The 22,849-nt window shown below is 37.0% G+C and overlaps 1 pseudogene; it reads right to left on the bottom strand.

Moving 5' to 3' along the window:
* Positions 1–22,849, bottom strand: part of LOC127436600 (exocyst complex component 4-like) — a 190,938-nt pseudogene that overhangs the window by 112,244 nt on the left and 55,845 nt on the right.

Here is a 22,849-nt window from a genome sequence, read left to right as displayed (position 1 = left end):
TACTGCAGTATGACAAAGTTCTGCAGCAGATCTATTTAACAGGTTCAGCAAGGCACTTGAAGTGGCAGTCTTCCTAGACTTTAAGCTTGCAAAATTATTATATAGCAATAAATAAAGTACTGTGCAAAAGTTTTAGGCACTTGTGAAAAATGTTGCATAGTGAGGATGTCTTCAAAAATAATGAAATAAATTGTTTTCATATATCACTTAATGTCATACAAAGTCCAGTAAACATAAAAAAGCTAAATCAATATTTGGTGTGGCCACCTTTGCCTTTAAAACAGCACCAATTTTCCTAGGTACACCTGGACACAGTTTTTTTAGGCTGTCTCAGTTGCTTCTGTCTCTTTATGTAATCTCAGACAGACACGATGCTCAGTGGGGGGCTCTGTGGAGGCCATGACATCTGTTGCAGGGCTCCCTGTTCTTCTATTCTAACCATTTCTGTTTGCAGAAGTAATGTTTGGGAGTCTAACATTTATATTTCCTATTGACACACTAAAGCTGAAGATATAAATAACTATCTTAAGACAAATGCTTTTGTGAAACAACTTATGTGCCTAAGACTTTTGCACAGTACTGTATATACTGTATATAATCCTCCAGGGGCCAGATTCACAAAACGTTCTTAAGAAGAAAATTCTTCTTAACTGCAATACCATTTTCTTCTTAATTTCTCACTAGAGTAAAAAAGTTAATAATATTTATATTGTCAAATAAAAAACCTTCTAAAGAAAGTTCTAATCTTTATTTTTAAAAGAAAACTTAACAAAATCTTAAAATCATCATAAATAACACAATTAGAATGACCTCACAGTTGTCTTAAATCCCAAAAGGTAAGATGTTTAATAAATGTACTGGGTGGCATGCTGAGTGACTCCAGTCAGGCTTCCCAAGCAACCAATTGGCCCGGTTGCTTGGGTGGGTAGAGTCACATTGGGTTAACCTCCTCGTGGTCACCATAATGTGTTTCTCGCTCTAGGTGGAGCGCATGGTGAGTTGTGTGTGGATGCCCCGGAGAAAAGCGTGAAGCCTCCATATGCGCTAGGTCTCCGCGGTAATGCACTCAACAAGCTACGTGATAAGATGCGCGGATTGATGGTCTCAGACGCGGAGGCAAATGAGTCACTATGCCACCATGAGGACTTTCCAAATTGGGGAGAAAAGGGGAGAAAATTACTATATATATATATATATATATATATATATATATATATATATATATATATATATATATATATATATATATATAAAATAAATGTACTGGGTTGTTTCAATGTTATCCATTCTATTAGGTTGAGTCGGAAGTTACAATAAGCTGTTTTATGTAGAAATGTGATTTTAGACCAAAACAAGTTTTTGACTGTTTTATGTTTTTTTTTTTTTCAGCTTTCAAACCATGTAAATGTTATCATGAATTTCAAACAATAAATATTGTTTTGATGCTTCTTAATGTGGTGACCAATCATGCTAGTCAATTCAAACTGATGCGCTGTATTGCTCTCTCTCCGCGATCTTTAGAGTCCATAGAAACATAATTATATCATTAGAAAGCTGAGACTGTCCTTCGCCACCCTTTCCCATGCCAGCCTTTTACTTCCCGACGTGATATTATCAAGCTTCCCAAGAAGAACTTTTTTCCTTGCAGTAATTTCCTCAATAAGATCCTCTAGCTCTTGTCTACTGAAGTTTTTGTTTCTTTTCTTTTACTCCATTGCAAATGAAAAGTTGTTGAATGGTTACCAGCAAGTAAATTCTCCTATGACGGTAAATGTTGTTAAAATGAACACATCTCACACACTTTACATTAAAAAAAAAAAAAAAAAAAAAAGATTGCTAGGTGCTTGCTACAAAAAAAAAAAAAAAAAAAAAAAAATGGTTGATAGATAGATGCATTTATTGTTAAGATTGACCAGTGTAGAAGTATTGAATTTATTGTATTAGACAAGGCAATCTCATGAGCAGGCTATTATAATCAGACCATGCCAAAGCCTGTCATTTTATACATCAAAGAAATAAATTAGACATTCTTAACCCTATAACGCTGTATGTATCAAATATGATACACAATGTTTGACGGCTCGTCTCACTCTCTGTTCAAGCTGAAAAGCAGAAAAAATGTGTGGTATCTAAGTTTCACATGTTTATGGCACAATCTAGTGGTTATTTGTGAAAAAAAAAAAAAAAAGTCTCTTATGTTGGGATAAATTACAGCTTATTTTAATAAAGTAAAGGTGACAATAATGATTATATTGTTACTGATATTTTAAAATGAGTGTATGCTGAATGTAAGCAACTTATGCTTGGATAAAATTTTGTACATTATTTTATTGAAAAAGCATGTTGAAATTATATGCGTCAAATATGATATAACAGGCTTTTGAGGTATATCTCTCAATCACCATTCCATTCATGTCCACTTTAAAAAAAATAAATGAAAAAAAATTCTGACATATATTTTTTTATAAGACATGGAGTATTTAAAGTGTGAACTAATATTTCTATGTATTTTCATATATGAAGCCTGGTCTGTCATTATAAAAATCTCATTATTTTACATACAAGCTATGATGATGTCATATGTGGCGGCGGGGGCGTGATCGAGCGTTCGTCCAGAGAGAGAGAAAGCAGTAAGGGTGCACACACCTGAGCGCTATAATGTCTAACACCTGTTTCTGATTGCAGTAAGCACTGGGGAGAGCAATAAAAAGGAACCATGCCAGAGACGAGAGAGAGAGAGCTACCCATCTGAAAGAGACTGTGCTGAGTTTAAGTTAAAGAGTGTTATGCTGAAAAGCCCCTTTGAGTTTATTAAAGTTATACCTTTGAGTTGAAGCCCAAGTTTCCTGTATCCTCCCCTCCCTCCCTTCACTGAATGTTTACATCATCTTACCATAAGTTCCTGAGACCCAGTGAAATTGTTTTACAATTTCCATTTTTTAAATGTCAATATAGTGTTTGGTGCATAAAATACATATGATATTGTTTATTGAAAAAAAAAAATATTTTATTCATATTGTATTGATGTGCTGAATTGAACTGTAATACATTTCAAAACATATTTATAGACCAAGGAGAGGAAGTTGTCATGGCCAAACTCTTAAACATTTGATATCTCTGAAAAGCTCAGGGAGTCCTCTGATAATACCCAAAGATTTACCACTGTTGCATGTATGGGCTAAGAAATGTCCTACACAAAAATGAAATGCTGGGCCTCAGGAGGATAATGACCTTTAAAGCCCAATGTATCAAATATGATACATAAAAAATAAAAATAACATGCAAACATTTGTTTTTATGATTTCTTTTTATATTTTGTCTAATGGTAATGAAAACAGTTTAATATAAAACATTTTTTGAATTTTATGACCATTCTTTTATAAGTCAGGCTTTACAGGGTTAAGAAAACAGTTGTTAACTTCTCAAGAATTGTTCAAGAATTGCACTCAGGAACATTCTTACAAACTTATTATAATTTATTCTAAGAACTTTCTTATTTTTTTATTTAATTTTTTCTTAAGAACATTATCGTGAATCTGGCCCTAGTGCTCCAGGAATAAATAATGCATTACACGTAACAAATAAAAACAAATTATTACATAAACTTTTTGAAATGTTAAAATATATCTACTAACCATACTGCATACTTTTTTATTGAAAGTTGTAGTTTTTTTAAACATAAACACTTGTTTATGATTAATTTGCTTAATATGTTTAATTTCCAGTCTAGAGGTCAATCTGTGCCATTTAGATCCTTTATTAGTCAAACTTGAACTTTAGTCTGCAGCAAAAGACAAAAAAATAAATAAATAAATTGAATATACTGTACTTGCGTACCTGCTCTCCCGCACTCAGATGCATACGAATGACAGTTAGTGGAATACAAAGTCTAGTGTGACTGCCCATTTTCCCAGAAATAACACTCACATGACATAAATTTTTTGGAATTTCAGAAAGACGTCTATACAAAGGCCATCCAAAACAAGCATTAAAGATAGTCTCTAAGGCATGAAACGTTTGCTCCTTTACATTTTTTATTTTCTTTTATTCTTTTGTGCACGTACCATTTTGTTGTGCACTTTTACACTTTTTTGTTTGACACTATATATATTTGATACCATTCTTCAGTAAAGCTTTTCCTGTCATTGGATCTTGGACTTATTCTCATTCTTTTTTATATTTTAATGTGATTTGGAGTGCGGATTCTGTTTCATTTTTTGACATACATACGTTGAATCAACGCACCCAATAATTACTTGTGATATGCACTGTTGGGTAAGTTACTATATAATTACCATTGCAAATTACCAATAATTTCTCAAAATTTTTATCTAGGCCAGTCTCTGTGGTGTGGTGATCAACCGAGCCACCACACACAGACAAACTACACACCGCAAACCCATACCAGCTGCCAGGTTTCTCCTAGCAAACCAGAAAGAAGATCGACAGGTGTGTGTATGTGTGTGGCCAATCAGTGCTTTCAGGCAGAAACCTCGAACTCTAAAAAGTTAAATAGATAATTCATGACTTCCTAGTCGGCCTTGTTATAATTCCTCTGTCATGTCTTCATGTCTGATTGGCTTCTGATGAGGTTCCTCTATTATTTAAACTCATTTGAGGAACCAATATTCCAGTCCCAGCCTGGAAACAGCAGAAACCACCAGCCCAGAGTGTTGACAATGCACTGAGATGACACTTAAACAAATTAATGAATGAATATGTAATTGTGTAAATTGAGTTGGATTAATTATTAACAGTGTCATGGTGTGCAATGTCCCTCGACATGATGATTTTATTTATTAATTTATAAATGAGGAATGGTTGACAGCTCAGAATCTTTACACCAGGATCAAAACAATCTGCCTTTGTCAGAGGCTTAGCGGGTAGTGCATATGCTGAGCTGTGGTGCTCTTGCAGGAGTCAGAGGTTTGAATCCATCCTGAGTCATGTCCTTATCCCATTTCTCCTTTCTTTATCCCTCCCAAAGTTTCCAGTCAACTGTTTCCAGAATAAAAGTGGCAAAAGGCTTTTTTATTCAACCTGCCTTCAAATCTTAGATTTGCCAAAATGTTTGAGCTGTGTGATGGCGAATCTTTGATTTTTAAGAGTTTTTATATATATATATATATATATATATATATATATATAGTAGAAAATAATGTAGATATCCACAAGTACAAATGCTGCATATTCTGCTTTGTTTTGTGCACAGATACAGTATATCTGTGATGTTATTGGTGTTGCCTTGATGCGGTATTTTTGATTACAGATTTACCCACTCCTAAACATCAGGGAAAAACCATACAAACTGTCACTGGCCAGTTTACATGTCATCAGATGGTCTCTGTCTGTCTATGTGGGCAGTTCTTGGCACCGTTAGGCTACGGCAGACTTTAAGTGGATCACACTTTATGATAAATCCTCAAAGGTCAGGCTCAAAACAAATTACAACAAGGCAGTAGAGATGGCATACTCTTTAACTGAACTGATCTATAAATCCAAACTTTTTACTTCAGTTGAATAACTCGAATGGTAAAAAACACAAGGTGGAGAAAGTTCTTGATTTGAGAAACCACCTGATCTCTTCCTTCCTAAAACAATTTCACTAGGTCTGGTGTCCCTGAATACCAATCCATCACTACTGCTTCATTTGACTCCTTTAAAAAAGAGAAAATAAAGCCAACCAGACAATCATTCCTATAATAGCACACATACTACTCTACCTCCTTCAGTCTGTCTTGCTCTCAAGTGTTTTTCTCGGTATCCCTCTCTTTGTCACAGGGTTATTATAATTAAGTTTTTAAATTATATTTTCAATTTGAGCCTTCCATTTAGCCTTCCATTTAGTTTTTACAGTTACTTTTTATTTTTATTTTGTTCAACAAAGATGTTTTCATTTAGTTTCTGTTTTTGATTCCGTTAACGCTGAGAATACTGCTTTGTCTCTTCTCTCTCTCTCTCTCTCTCTCTCTCTCTCTCTCTCTCTCTTTGTCTCTCCCTCTCTTTCTTTGTCTGTGTTTTGCCTAAATGTCCATCCATCTTTTCCAGTTTCTCTCTTTCCACATGGTCCACCATTGTTAAGTCTCAATGTGATTGGAGGACAGGAGACAGGTCTCTGCTGCCCTCTCAAGCTCCACTGATTCAGAATCAGAGAGCCAGTGATTGTGATTGTGAGAGTGTTTAAAAGGCTGTTCCACTCCTCCAGACATCATCATCATCATCATCACCCTTGTTCTCTGTCCTCTCCTTCACCTTTCTCCCTCCTCTTCTCCCTCGTTCTCTCTCTCTCCCCCCACTTATCCTTCAATCATTCCTGTCCCAAATGAAAGGTAAACAAGCCTGTGACAGCCACGGTGATGACGGCCTTGCCACTGATTGAAATTAGCACAGGTTGTGGAACACAGACACACACTCACACACATGCACAAACACAGACACAGTCTATAATTATGTGTCTGCCCTCTGTCTGATAACAGCTACTAAAACCAACCCTTAAGACAAACCAGAGAACAAGAATATGAATAAATGTTTTATCAGCTCTCTCTCTCTCTCTCTCTCTCTCTCTCTTTACTTTCTGGCCACTTCTCCACTTCAAATACTTGAAATATGGGTTCATCATGTAAACTGAGCCACAAAGAAGCCAGATTTACTTTTTATGTATTTTTTTATAAAAATCACACAAATAAAAAACACTGCAAGAACGCAATGCTCAAACATTTCCTGTCTCATAAAACCTAAGCTTGAAGAAGGAGAGAGGGAGAGAGAGAGCGAGAGACCTTCCCCCTGTCAATATCTACAGCACCACTGATATGTTATTACCCACAAAGTCCATTTCAGCCAATCATGGGCCATTCTCATCTCACCACTGCAGTAATTCAATAATGTGTCCGTGATGAGATCCACCTCAGGACTCCACTCAACACAGCAAGCCACCCAATGAAAAAAAAAAACTAACACAATCAGGGGCTGTAATGCTGTTTCAACCCTAATCAGCTTCTGCAATAAAATTACTGGGAAAAAGATTGGACATGAAGCATCTGACTAGACTGCATGCCAGCTGACTGACTTGGACGTGAGAGTTACGAAAAATTTGAAAATGTCCATATTTCACTTTGTGATCAAAGCAGAAGTATACAAAACTGGCAGTGCATCAATGTCTAAATTCTGTTAAACAATGAAAATATATAAGAAATACATTATAGTCTTTGATCAAAATATAATAATAACGACCTTCCTTTTTCGCCGACATCACAATTGGATAATGTTAACCAATAGTCAAACTGTTTAGGCATTATTTTAGCTAACTCACATTCAGTTCCGGCTCCATTCTGGTAATGCACACTTTTCATGATGATTTTTCCAGTTGATAAAATTAAGTCACGCACTACCTTTTTTTCTCACTGAAAATGTTTCCCACGAAAATATTGTACATTAAGTACACTGTGTTGTGAACAGCAATTCACACTGACTTGCCAACACAGGCCAAGCATAAACTACACTGTAAACATAAAGGAAAAAGAATAATTGGTTAACTGGTTAGTTTACCATATAAGGTTAAACAAATTATATTACATATAACAAGACATGTAATTGTACATAACATATTGTAAAAAGTATACCCCTATATTTAACAGCGAAAATGTATATTATGTTTAACAAAACAATACATTACATGTGCTTAATGGTTAACTGTTACTAAAATTAGGTTGAAAATCGAAAAGGCCTGTGTGACCCATCACATTTTATTTTATTTTATTGAAATAGTTAAGTTTCTTCTACATTTTGACATCAGGCATGAACATTAGTGTGTTTTGTATGTTGTTTAGTTAATGTTTATAGCATTATTTTTGTGACGTGTTTCCTTGAGGATGGTTAGTGTTCACGTGAGTGACACTGTGCACTGTCTATACATTTGCAATGGCCATTGCCCCTTGAAGGGGTACTCTTTGAACTTCAAGTCATCATGTGGCTTTTTATTTCACCACCTGCATTACTATGGTGGCTAACAGTACATTTAAAAGTGATTTTTACAGGTTTACAGGTTATTATATTATCATCGTTTCATTTAATGATATGCACGGTTGTGAACTGTAAAATATATAGGCACCAAAATGACACCTGTAATGCCTGAAAGATTGTCTCTGCATTTCTTTATGGTAAAGTTCTGGCAACTACAGCAGCCAGTTTTTTAATATACATTTAACAGAATGTTTTACAGTATACAGTACAAGACAAGTTTACATTTTCTTGTTTTTTGTTGTGCTGTTGACATTACAATAAGCTCTGTACACAACTACACACAATGTAGTTTGCGCACTGCTGCTCTCTTGCTTGTTGGTGACAGTGCACGCTCCTGATGACTGGTCGGCTAGATTTCAAACATGACTTTTTGTTAAAAATGAGACATAGACTTCTGTGATGAGTTTCTGTTTTGTACTGTGCACCCAGCTTAAGGTGGATAACATGGTAAATTAGTGAATGAATATCAGTGGTCCAAGTGGTCAAACAAGACTGAAATATTTTAGGATGTCTCAATGGCTCAGACGGCACTCCAGCACACACACATACACAAAGCCAAAGACGCTGATTGCCATGAAGTGTGTATTGCAGCGTTCTGCTGCAATCTACAGCCGGTGGTCCAGAACAAGCACCTTCTCTTATTTGTTTGGATCCAATTTAGAGTGCCGGATGAGGAGCCCAGGGAACAAATGAAATGGAAGAACAAAAGAAAACCACAACAGCATTAAGAAGTAATTTAAATGCTCATTTCTCTATTGCTTGCTTTCTCTTTCTCTCTTCCTCAGTTTTAGGTAGAACCGTGACATTTTAGCATCTGTGGCAATCAAGACTCCAGCTAGATCTATTGGTTATTTATTCATTAAGATAAATCAGGTGTATAAGAACTGATCAGTGCTACAGCCACAGAAACACTCATTCTCTTTGCAAACATACGAGCACATACGCATGCAATCTAATTTAAAAGGCAGTTAAAGAGCTTTGCTCTTATGTGCCATATGGGGTGTCATATATTCTCGCAGAGTCTCTGGGCTCCATCAAGCCTCATTTAGCACACAGGATCAAGCACAATTTGAAAAGTCTATGACATAATACTTTTTTCTGTGTGTGATGTATAAATCATAATAAATGTGTAAATAAACAAAACAAACATACAGATGAAGTCAGATCTTTACATACACTTAGGTTGGAGTCATTAAAATGAATTTTTAAACCACTCCACAGATTTCATATTAGCAAACTACAGTTTTGGCAAGTCGTTTAGGACATCTACTTTGTGCATGACACGAATAATATTTTCCAAACATTTTTTACAGACTGATTGTTTTACTTTTAATTGACTATATCACAATTCCAGTAGGTCAGAAGTTTACATACACTAAGTTAACTGTGCCTTTAAGCAGCTTCCGCAAAATGATGTGACAAAATGATGTCAAGACTTTAGGCAATTAGCCAATTAGCTTCTGATAGGCTAATTGGCTAATTGGAGTCAACTGGAGGTGTACATGTGGATGTATTTTAAGGCCTACCTTCAAACTCAGTGCATCTTTGCTTGACATCATGGGAAAATCAAAAGAAATCAGCCAAGACCTCAGAAAAAAAACAATAGTACGCAAGTATAAACACCATGGGACCACGCAGCCATCATGCCACTAAGGAAGGAGACACATTCTGTCTCCTAGAGGTGAACGTAGTTTGGTGCAAAAAGTGCAAATCAATCCCAGAACAACAGCAAAGGACCTTGTGAAGATGCTGGAGGAAACAGGTAGACAAGTATCTATATCCACAGTAAAACGAGTCCTATATCGACATAAACTGAAAGGCTGCTCAGCAAGGAAGAGGCCACTGCTCCAAAACTGCCATAAAAAAGCCAGACTACAGTTTCCAAGTGCACATGGGGACAAAGATCTTACTTTTTGGAGAAATGTCCTCTGGTCTGATGAAACAAAAATTGAACTGTTTGGCCATAATGATCATCGTTATGTTTGAAGGAAAAAGGGTGAGGCTTGGAAGCCGAAGAACACCATCCCAACCGTGAAGCATGGGGGTGGCAGCATCATGTTGTGGGGGTGCTTTGCTGCAGGAGGGACTGGTGCACTTCACAAAATAGATGGCATCATCTCCAAAGTTGTGGCAAAATGGCTTAAGGACAACAATGTCAATGTATTGGAGTGGCCATCACAAAGCCCTGAACTCAATCCGATAGGTAAGTTGTGGGCAGAACTGAAAAAGCGTGTGTGAGCAAGAAGGCCTACAAACCTGACTCTGACCTGAGTTACATCAGTTCTGGATGAAGGAATGGGCCAAAATTCCAGCAAATTATTGTGAGAAGCTTGTGGAAGGCTACCCAAAATGTTTGACCCAAATTAAACTATTTAAAGGCAATGCTACCAAATACTAACAAAATGTATGTAAACGTCTGACCCACTGTGAATGTGATGAAAGAAATAAAAGCTGAAAGAAATCATTCTCTCTACTATTATTCTGACATTTCACATTCTTAAAATAGTGATCCTAACTGACCTAAGACAGGGAATGTTTTCTATGACTAAATGTCAGGAATTGTGGAAAAACTGAGTTTAAATATATTTGGCTAAGGTGTATGTAGACTTCAACTGTTTCAATCAGTCCCATTGTCTTTGGAGTTATTTACAGGTGCGTTTCATCTAGATGTCCTATTCGGAAATAGACTTGTGACCTTTTCTTGTCATTCCTACTTCTCTCCTCAATGTCCATCAAGCGTGCTTTGATTGTGTGTCAAATAGTGAATTCCCTCTTCAACAATAACACCTAACAATGCTCCCTGTAACTTTTGTCTCTCTCTCTCTGCGTGTGGCTCTCAGTTGAAATGTCTGATTGCATACTGTCTTTGGAGCTCTAAAGCAGACGCTAAGAAATGCCAATGCTGAATACAGAGTACGCCGCCAATCAACAGCTATAAAAATAAAAGGTCAAGAGGAAAGAAAGAAAGAACGAACAAAAAGCGATATATGTGCAAAACATAAGTGCCTCGTCATGTAAAAGCAGTCAAAAAACAGAAGGAAAGCAAATCAATCAAAGGCATGAGTGGCTATGACAAAAACTGAATGGATGGATGGACGGAGAGACGGATGGACAGACAGATGGCTTTCCCCTGACTTCAATGTTAAAATAATTTTTTAATTTTTCCACATATAAAATTCAATCTAATTTCAGGTTATACAGTTCTTAATACAATGTATCATATTTACAAGGTCTGATGGGCTTGCTTCAAGAAGAACAACCTTTTCGAAGTCTATTGATATATCTGGACTGCTGTATATGTTTCAGCAATGTTCAAAACCTTCCAAAGAAACACTTCTATGTTCCAGTGCTGATCCAGAATTTAGTCTCTGTTTAGATAAGGGGACAAGAACTGATCCCTGATCAGCAGTCTGACTTTGAAAAGTTTTAAAGGTCGCATAGCAAAGGATCCTTTGTGATAGTGAGAGTGTGTGATCTGGTTTAGTATCTGTACAACTAGAGAGGCTTTTGATGGAAAGACTCCTAAGACAGTCTGTCACTATCCACAAACACCCCAACTTTTGCTAGTGTGCTGAAATCTGACATAGACTCAAACACTCACACTTTCACGCACGCCCACATACACACCTCCTCTCTCCACTGGTGAGGGATTTTTCCATTTGCACCTTTCCTACCCCTATTGTGCTTTACAAATCAGAGCGACAGAAAACAGCTCTCCTCCGCCCACAGCCCCGCCACTCACGGTGATCTCTCTCTCTCCCTCTCTCTCTCTCTCTCGGGAACACCAGCATCATACATAAACAAGACCTTCCCTTTATCCTGCCACAGTAAGCCTAGAGGAGAAAACTCAATTTGTATACCTGTGTTCGGAGAAAAGAAGAATCTCCCTGCTTTGTGATAATCCCTGCCCAACATGCAATGAGCTTTTCTCTCTCTCTATTTCTTCTATCTCTACTTTGTTCTCTCAGAAGCTTGAGGCATTGAAGTGGCATGTAAGGAAAAGGTCAAAAGATATAGACACACGTATAGATATGGATATAGGTTTGGTATTTATACAGTCATGTGAAAAAGAAAGTACACCCTCCTTGAATTCTATGGTTTAACGTATCAGGGCATTATAAAAATCATCTGGTCCTTAGCAGGTCTTAAAATTAGGTAAATACAAACTCAGATGAACAACAACACATGACATATTACACCGTGTCATGATTTATTTAACAAAAATAAAGCCAAAATGGAGAAGTCATGTGTGAAAAACTAAGTACACCCTTACTGCTTCCATAGGAATTAAGAGGCTAAGTAGTAGCCAGGTGCTGCTAATCAAATGCCCTTGATTAACTGATCATCAGCAAGTGTGACCACCTCTATAAAAGCTGAAGTTTTAGCAGTTTGCTGGTCTGGAGAATTTAGGTGTGTGTTAACACAATGCCAAGGAGGAAAGACATCAGCAATGATCTTAGAGAAGCAATTGTTGCTGCCCATCAATCTGGGAAGGGTTATAAGGCCATTTCCAAACAATTTAAAGTCCATCAATCTACAGTGAGAAAGATTATTCACAAGTGGAAAACATTCAAGATCGTTGCCAATCTTCCCAGAAGTGGACGTACCAGCAAATTCACCCCAAGGTCAGACCGTGCAATGCTCAGAGAAATTGCAAAAAACCCATGAGTTACATCTCAGAATCTACAGGCCTCAGTTAGCATGTTAAATGTTAAAGTTCATGACAGTACAATTAGAGAAAGACTGAACAAGTATGGTTTGTTTGGAAGGGTTGCTAGGAGAATGCCTCTTCTCTCTAAAAAGAACATGGCAGCATGGCTTATGTCCTTTGGACAGACGAGACCAAAGTGGAGATGTTTGGCCATAATGCACAGCACCACGTTTGGCGAAAACCAAACACAGCACATCAGCACAAACACCTCATACCAACTGTCAAGCACGGTGGTGGAGGGGTGATGATTTGGGCTTGTTTTGCAGCCACAGGACCTGGGAACCATGCAGTCATTGAGTCGACCATGAACTCCTCTGTATACCAAAGTATTCTAGAGTCAAATGTGAGGCCATCTGTCCGCCAGCTAAAGCTTGGCCGAAACTGGGTCATGCAACAGGACAATAATCCCAAGCACACCAGCAAATCTACAAAAGAATGGCTGAAAAAGAAAAGAATCAAGGTGCAATGGCCCAGTCAAAGTCCAGACTTCAACCCGACTGAAATGCTGTGGCGGGACCTTAAGAGAGCTGTGCATAAACAAATGCCTGCAAACCTCAATGAACTGAAGCAACGTTGTAAAGAAGAGTGGGCCAAAATTCCTCTACAATGATGTGAGAGACTGATAAAGTCATACAGAATACGATTACTTGAAGTTATTGCTGCATAAGGTGTACTTAGTTTTTCACACATGGCTTCTCCATTTTGGCTTTATTTTTGTTAAAGAAATCATGACACTGTGTAATATGTCATTTGTTGTTGTTCATCTGAGGTTGTATTTACCTAATTTTAAGACCTGCTAAGGACCAGATGATTTTTATTATGTCCTGATATGTAAAACCATAGAATTCAAGGAGGGTGTACTTTCTTTTTCACACGACTGTAGATAATATACAAATAAATTTCTACGCTATCTGTTTTATCATTTCAAAGAAACATATTGCTTTACCACTTCTGGATAGAGCTGGGTATTGATACATATTTACATGCTCTCGATTCGATTCCGATTTCAATTCGATTTGATATCCATTTATATGGGTATATTTCAAAATAATGTCCACTTTCATGCATGTGAAAGAAATTCTCTCCCAAGTTAATGCTTTACGAATACATTACGAAAACATTAATTTTACAAATTATATTTTATTGTTTATCATCATTTTGGTCACATTTTAGCTTTTCAAAAATGAACAAATACATGTATTCCATCAATAAATGATATTATTTTGCATATATTATATTTTGTTACACGGTTATTGTTTAAATGCATAATTTGTACTAATTACAAGTATTTACACTGATTTGTGAACACGTGTTTAAAAACCAGTACTGTGTCTTTAAAGCTGCACTGCGTAACTTTGTGCTCTCTAGCGACATCTGTGGTTGAAATTCAAAATTGCAAGCAATTGGCTCAAGAACACTTTACATCAGCCGTGTTTCGACACTGCTCCTCTGGCGGATGAATCTCATGATTTGAGGTTACCTGGACATCGCCTGTGTGTGATCATGACTGGAAGATATTCAGAGCCTGTGTCATAACGTGCTATTTTCATGTTGATACTATTATGTTACATGATTAAACATTTAAAAATAATATATTACTTGCTTTGATGAAGATAAACAGCATTCTTATTTACATATTTTGAATGAATGAATTGTACACTTTTCTGACACTACACTCAAAGCGCTTTACATAGAGAACAGGGGACTCTCCTCAATCACCACCAGTTACCAGAATATTTAATATGATTATTCATATTAAGTTTTTCATCTACTATTAATGTTTGTATTGTAGCCTACTACACAATACAATTAATGTATTAATCTCATCAATGAAATCACTGATGAGAACATTCATTGATGAAAGGTTTTTTGATTTTGTCAACAATAAATAAGACGAGAAGAAAAAGGCTCATCATAAAGAAAATGTAATTATTTTATTAAAGCATACTGTTGACGAAAATATGACGATTAAAATTATTAACGGTGCAAGATATAAACAAAAAGAGAAACATCTTGAGAATCTGTAAATAGAAGAAGATATTAGATATGGATTAATCTATTCCATTAATCCAGTGTGTTGGGCATTTCTCCGCTTGAGCTGCGTGAGATGAACGTGCTAACAGTGAAAAAAGGAACTGCTTTAAAAAGGGGTAAATACCTCATTCAAGCGCATCCTATTTATAAACTAGATTTATCAATATATCCACAACATTTATGGAACAACTTTTATCCGCATAGTGAAGCGAATTAACAGGTGAATTTGAACTAAATGACGTGCTAGTCAGAATATGTGCAGTTTGCGTTGCGTAACTTGCACTGTGAATGAGTGGTTTCCATAAGAAACACTCTACACCCAATGTATCCTTTCACAGAAAATGAATAAGTCTCTAAAGCATGAATAATTCAGAATACAGGCTAACTTCTAAAAAGTAGCTATTACTTCCGTCTATACATTATTATTTCAGGAGCTCAGGTTTTTCACAACAAGGACAGTAGGCCTATGTACATTACGTACTGTATGTTTGATGTTAACATTAGAAAATGTTTATAATTTTTTTTCCAAATATTTGAATATTTGATTCAAGTTTGGTCTGTTACAGTTTTTTGTCCATTTTTGCACATCATCATCATCATCAAGTAAAAGATTATTTTCATTGACTAAAATTTTATGTAATTTTTGTCAGAGTAAAACTGACTAAAATTAATGAATATGACATGACAAAATATTGACTATTTTTAAAGGACATTTTCGTCAAAAAACAAACTGTGACTAAAACGAAAAACTGGAAAAATGAACACGGCAGTTGATAAAGCAAGTGCAACTGTAGGCCTAATAACACTGTAAACTAAAAACATAAAACAAGCAATAATGGGGATAAAACATACTTAATTAAACATGAAAAAAATATGTACAAGAATTCAATTTCAGAAGTGATATGTATTAGTAAACATGAACAGTAACTTCCCCTGACAATGTAGATACATCGCGATCGGTTAACAAGCTTGTAATGTTCCATTTATAAAAGCATGACAACCCTACCAGACAACATACTATATCCAAGCATTATAGCTGGTAAACAACTTCATCCTGCCTTCATGCCATCCTGAACTGGTTGACAGTGACTGACTGAACTGTACAGCATCCTCAGCAAGAACATGAGACAGTCTGTACTTTTTTCCTGTGTTTATGGACATGACGTAATGACGCAAAGAAGAATGACAAAAGCCAGCGATTTCTCGCCAAATCCGTCTCACCGAAATGGGGTAAGGTAAGGACATTGTTTTGAACACTGATTGTTTATGTACTTAATCAATTATGGCAATTTGTTCATTTATAACCAAACAATCTTACATAGTGCAGCTTTAATAAAACCAGCTGTTCTGTAAAGAGCATCTGTAAATGAGCACAAATTAACGAGAGAGGACTCGTATTGCTTTTCCTCATTCGTGCTATGCGTGATTAGAATTAAAGGTTTATTTTATTAATGTTTTAGGTAAACAACTGACTGTTAAGAACAGAAAGGGCATTAAAAGAGACATTATTCAATGACAAATGGGTTGCGTTGATCTCGTCGCTGGAACAAGTCAAACCAAACTTTTACTCTCAACACGCAGTGAAAGGATCGTAGTGCTGAACTTTTGCCATTACACTACACAACCACTGGTGAGTGAAATATGAATATTTACCAGCCAGTGGCTGATAATAGACATTTTGAAATTTTGAAATTTGGATGTAAATGTGAGTGATTTCCTCTCATTGTAGTAGAGGGTTCTGCATAGAGTAAAATATCGATCTTGGGGTTTAAGAATCGATATCAAGAACGTCCTAATGAAGATCGCAATGCACAGAAAAATCTATATTTTTACCCAGTCCTACTCCTGGATCCTCCATACTATAAAAACAAAACCAGTATCTAATACTGTGTTTGCAACAGTCACAAAGCTGTTTTCAGGAGGCTAGAGAGGCAGTTAGTTTAGTTGTCTATTGGGATTCAAAAAATGAAAAACTATTCCTACTTTTCCTTCTCTTCAAAACCATGTTGCTCTCACTCTCCTACAATACCTGTCTGACAAATTATACAAAATTTGAAAACATGAAGGGAGCTGAGGGATAGTCAGAAAGAGAGACAGAGAGAGAAAAAGACAGAACGAGGGACAGATAGAGAGCTGAAGCAGTAATGAACTCTTCAGAAGGAAGTTGAGGATTAATTGATCTGTAGGAGTCGTGCTGGAGGAGAGAAGCTGTAATTAAGCTACAGAGGCTCTGAATGTGCTTTTATAATGACTGCCACAAACACACACACGCTGGTTTAGACGTTCCACATGACATAGCACACAAACATAATTGTCGTTGCACACGGCACTACCAAAATCATTTTGCTCCAAGTAAAGCTGGAGAAGCACAGTATAATTTACAACACATGCACAATTTATGGAGGTATTTTGCTATTTCATGTCACTGGAGAAGGTTCAATGCTGAGCTCACACAAGGACAATGCCCGCTACTTTTAATCAAGCGCAGTCATTTTGGCAAAAAAAAACTTACAATTCCTGATTGGTGTCAAATGTTTTGAGGTTGAAAAAAAAGGCATGCAATTAATGTGTCTTCATGATCGATCACTGCTGTCACTTCCGAGAACTCATGCCCACCTATGATGGTAACAACTCGATCCATTGGAAAGACAAAGATGTTTAAAACTCTGTATGACTCAGGTCTGTACAGTTATATTCTAACAGATTGGACATTATACTGAATGCCTATAAATTTGGCATATTGTATGTGTCAGTTTTACTAAACGGTTGAGAAGTCATTATGCTAACTGCAAGACCTATAGCATATTTATGGATCATTTAATGACTTTTAAACGTTGCTTTAGAACCATACAGTCAGGTCAGATGTCATGCCATCTACCAGCAGTAATGCTTAAGTCTTGCACATCTGCAAACTTAATTAAAATACGGAGAAACATTCCTGTGTCTGCTTGAATATACATTGTTATATTTCTAATTTAATCCCTAAGAAATCCATGAATGGCCCCTCTGCCCACGTAATGAAAACAATAACTTTCAACCCTATCCTCCCTCCCACCACAGAGTCGACTTATTCTGCATGTTAAATTATTCCATCCCTTCAGTCTTTTATCGTCCTTTCAGCCAACAGACAGAGGCCCGAGTGCCTGCATTGTGATGGCACAAATGAAGAGTGGAAATCTCATCTCCCATTTGGCGGTGCGAGGTGCTCAACCAATCAAATATTTTTCTCCTTTCACCTCTGAAGCATCTGAAGGAAAAGACCACGAGTCTTAGAAGCCCATTTACTTCCATATCACATGTTAATCTGCACGTTCCTCTTGCTCTTCTTGCGCTTGGCGGTTCGGCTGTGATTGGAGGTTCGCTATTAAATTAAATCATATTCGAAGAGCTGGGGAAGTATGGAAAGAAATCCATTCATGTGCTAAGCAAAGCAAGGCTATTATGGTTGTACATTTTCACATTTCTTTTTATTATAATACTATTTTCAAAATTTCTTTACACTTCAGTTTTTGTTAGTTTCAACAATGGTTTTGATAGTTGCAGATTCATTTTTTCACAGTGTTTCAATTTAGTTTTTACTTGTTTTGGATTAAGTTTCAGTAATTATTATGAAGCAATGTGAAGCAATGTGTCACAAACTAACTGTGACCTAAGTCTTTTATTTTAAAGGGACTAAGGAAGGGTATGTGCACACATGAACTGTTTACACCATCACACACACACACACACACACACACACAAAATCTAAATGCCGGTAAATGTTCCACCAAGTTAACATGCCATTGTTCCCTGTTGTTAGTTTAATTGTTTGTCTTTAAAATTATTACTCTGTCTAAATGTTTAATGTTCTGTTGTTTATACAGTTTAACATTCAAAGAAAGGACACAAAACACTTTACAAATGCCAACAGTTTATTTCATCATTTTAACAGATCAGCATATACATTTAAATCACAGTGGTACTTACATTCTGCTTCACTTCTCACCTGTTAAACCCATGTACATGGAAAGCTGCCATATTTAAAGCTTCTATTTGCCCAGTAGAAAGGGCACCGCCATCTTGCCATGACATCACAGGGGAGAAATCAGGAAAACTAAGATTTCTCATGTGTTTTGTCTTCACTGTTTGTGAATCACTTTTTGTTAAGTACTTTTTCAAAATTAAATTAATTCACCTGTAAATGGTAGATTCCTAAGTGGGAGGTGCCAAACTCTATAAAAGGGCTCCTAGTAGCCATTTTAGGTGTGGGAGAAATTGGTGAATTTGCTGTTTGGAGTTTGCTTTGATTTATTGGATTATGTGTTGTATTTTTGGGCCTGTACATTGGCATAGCCAAAATATACCCATGTAGATATTGTAAAATCTTTTTTGTATATTTTTGTATTATATTTTTGGACTTTCCTCTATTTTTTTGGCCACTGTATATATGTTGCACATCACTTTGGAACCCATTTTTTTTTTTTGCACTCTGTGGAATAAACACTCTGAGCTGTATATTTTTGTCCCCATCACTGTTTTTACACCTCTCACCGCCAGTACACATTAACACAATGAGTTTTGGGAAAAAAAAGTTGTAAAGAGCAATGAGGAAAAAAGCCACACCTGTATTTACACAGGAATAATTACAAGAAACAATGCATCAGCTTGAGAACATACGGCCCCAATTTATATTAGGTGTCTTTTACTACTATGTACTTAATCATTTGATACATTGTACTTATTATCTGCATACGTGTTGTTGCATTGTACTTACATTTTAAGTACCTGTATTTATTGCATCTGTAGATATACTGTTAACTTTACCCCTAACCCTAACCCAACCCTTACCCTAAAACCTAACTCTAACCCCTAACCCTACCCCTACTCCTAAACTTACCCATCCCTCAACTTCAATAGCAGCAAATGTGAATCTTGTGAGAATTTTGCAAAACAAACATGTAGTTACACAATAAATACCGTGTATTTCATAAATTTAATGTTAGTAAATAGTAGTTAAAGACACCTAATATAAAGTATGACCGCAAAGTTTAAGGTCGCTTTAATACAGGCTTTAATTTACACAAACCCAAAGCAGTAACAGAAGCAAACCTTTGAAATATGCAAAAGCAAGAAGAAACAGTTCACAAATTTTAGTTGGACTCTGCATGCCTGTGCAATCATAGTTGCTTGAAATCTGACATGTAAATCCTGCAAAAAAAATATTCCTTGCACAAAAGTGACATGTTTGTGAAATACATGAAAGTTGTGTCCATCTTTGTTATCAGTATCAGCAGCTGATAGTGGGATGTCTTCTCCCACACAGACACCATGTCAGATTATTCCACCATGTGATGAGTGAAATTATAATAATATGTAATGAATATCAGCTAACTTCTGCATTTTCACACAAATTGCTTTAGTACATCAATCGCTAACGGTCCCGGAGCACCTGAGTTCGGTAAACTGCTTTCACACCAAATTAAACAAACCAAACTCTGACATCAACCTGACTGTCCGCACCCGAAGTGCTATTGTGAAAGCACCCTAAATATACAGCTTTTGTCTTAGCTTTAGTATACAATGACAACTCTGGTGCAAAGTCACCTTACGACAGTGAGACAATCAAATATCAAAGCATCCTCCGTCTTTATATCCAATGACACAAAAACCTACAAAAAGACAGCTGGAGAGAAGGCCTTTTCCTTGTTTATTTTCCTTAAAAGTTCAGAGTTATAGTGAAGTAGTATGAAACTTGCAAGATAAAATCCACCTGGTCTTCTGAATGGTGTGAGAAGCACCTGCCTCTCACCTCTCTCCCTCTATGTGTCCTTCACTTCTCTTTTCTGAACACTTTGCACTCGCTCTCTAGATAATTTCACAAAAAGTGTGTCTCACAAGGATTGCTTGAGGAAAAAAAAAAGAAGAAAACAAGAAGGCACACACAACTGTCAAGCAACACTGATTGAAACTGCAAGGTCATTTTGAAGAGTGCGAGAGGAAGAGAGAGAGAGAGAGACACTGCCTAAGATGTCTGTCTCACTCCAGCTGGGTGTGTGTACATGCTCATTTGTGTGAGTCGAGAGAGAGAGAGAGAGAGAGAGAGAGAGAGAGAGAGACAGCTAATGAAAGGGAAGGCTTCAACAGGTGGATGATGCATCGCTAAACAACTGTTCACCCCAATGACTTCAAGGTCTCCTTTCCATCATTGCTTTATTCTCTTCTGCTATCCTATTCACACTGCATCTGCCGTCCCTGAGTTACTCTCTAGCCCCTCCGTCCATTCAACCTCACCCTTTTCCCTCACTCACCCTGCAGCTCCCCGCTTTTGCTGTAGAGTTCCCGCCGTTGCTCTCGCAGGTACGCGCTCATGCTAATGGCGTGGGAGGAAGATTCAAACCTGCAAAAGGAATGGTTCAAAGGTCAAAGCTCACCCTAAAGTGTGTCACGGGCTCTCTTATTTTGGCTAACCTGAAATCTAATATATCGGATATCTGTTGGAAGTGTGAAGAAAAAAAAAAATCCTGTGATCAGGACATTAGGCCCCGTATATTTTCTAAACCAATGATTCGCAACTGGTGGATCAAGACAAAAATGGGCCGCAGGTCTTTTCTGATAGGGTTGCAGACCATGCTAAAAACTGCACAAGGTAAAAGAAAATACAACCCATATTACATAGAATATATACTTACAAGGATGTGTTCCCCAAAATGTCCATCCAAAGTAAAATCTGTGTCTTTTATAAACCAGTTGAGAACCACTTTTCTAACCCTTACCAGACAAATGCATCTATGTAAAAACATTCATATACAGCTACAGCAAAGCTTAAATTCTGAATCCACCATCATGAACACACTTACTTAAACAGAGACTGTTTGGGTCGTAGAGGTTTCTTCTTGGCAAAGAATGCTCCAAAGTCTCCACCAGTGCTGGCGTAGGAGAGCTGTGCAGAAGGATCTGCAGCACTCCGAGTGTTTTTGACGTCCAGGTAGTCCATTAGCAGCGCCTGATGGGCATAACAGCAGGTTATGATATATGCCATATTTAACTGTTTATTCAGAGTTTATTGTTTTTGTAGCCATACAGTATGTGTGTGAACCCATGACCTTGTCTATGGTGGATACGGTCCTGTCTACAGTCATACACTAAAGTGAGCTAACACAGGCCTGTCAGTTATTTTATACTTGCATGAGTGGTACATTCATACATGGTAGACCTGTTCCACTACATATGCAGTTATAATCAGTTAATTATTGAATCTGTGGCATTTCAACCACTCTTTCTGGCAGTCCTGCAACTTATAAACTAAAGTGAATGGGTCTAAATAGAATGACTGATCCATGATCTCTTTGAACTGGATCATTCAGTCTAAACTAATCTGTTTCTTGGTCCATCTCAGGTCCATCTTTCCAACCTGGCTGTTAAAGTTCGACCTCTTGCCATGCCCACCAGCAAAATCCCATTAACTTTGATTAAAACTGCACATCGGAGTTCATGAATATCCAATTCAACACTATCAATAACCATTAAGGGAGTTTCCAACAGCTGTAAGAAGTTCAAACTAACTTTTACACAAATTAGTGCCCTATTTTCCAATGGCTCTATAATTTACTACAGCAATTTTCTTGGTCTTGTTCTAAATCCCAGCAGCAGAACAGTCCAAAGTGGAGATGGAACTAGGAAAAGGGGCTGATGGGAATGCATCTAACTGATAATAGCATAATTAGACAGCTAAGAAGGGGATCGTCTATGAGAGGCAGGGAAGCCTCATCAACAGCAATTCCTCAGACAAGCCCAATACGGCCGGCCCGTTACATTCCTGTAAGATTATTAATTACTAATGCCCATCTGATCCACTGATGGGGCGGGTCTCGTATGAGGATCCCAAACTTAATTAAATGCCAACGTTTTCCTGATGAAGGAGTTTGAACCCACTTCAATGACCTCAGAGAAGGAAACATGGAACTTTTAAGGCAATTATGGAGGATGGATGATGGGAGAGAAAGAGAGAATGAGAGAGAGATTTCATGATGGAAACAGTAAACACAGGCAGGGAAACAGATGGAGCAAGATGTAAAGGAGAGATTAGGAGGTGATCAGTCTGCAAAT

Source organism: Myxocyprinus asiaticus, chromosome 47, assembly GCF_019703515.2.
Source record: "Myxocyprinus asiaticus isolate MX2 ecotype Aquarium Trade chromosome 47, UBuf_Myxa_2, whole genome shotgun sequence".
Classification (NCBI taxonomy): domain Eukaryota; kingdom Metazoa; phylum Chordata; class Actinopteri; order Cypriniformes; family Catostomidae; genus Myxocyprinus; species Myxocyprinus asiaticus.
This window is presented reverse-complemented; position numbering and strand designations above follow the sequence as displayed.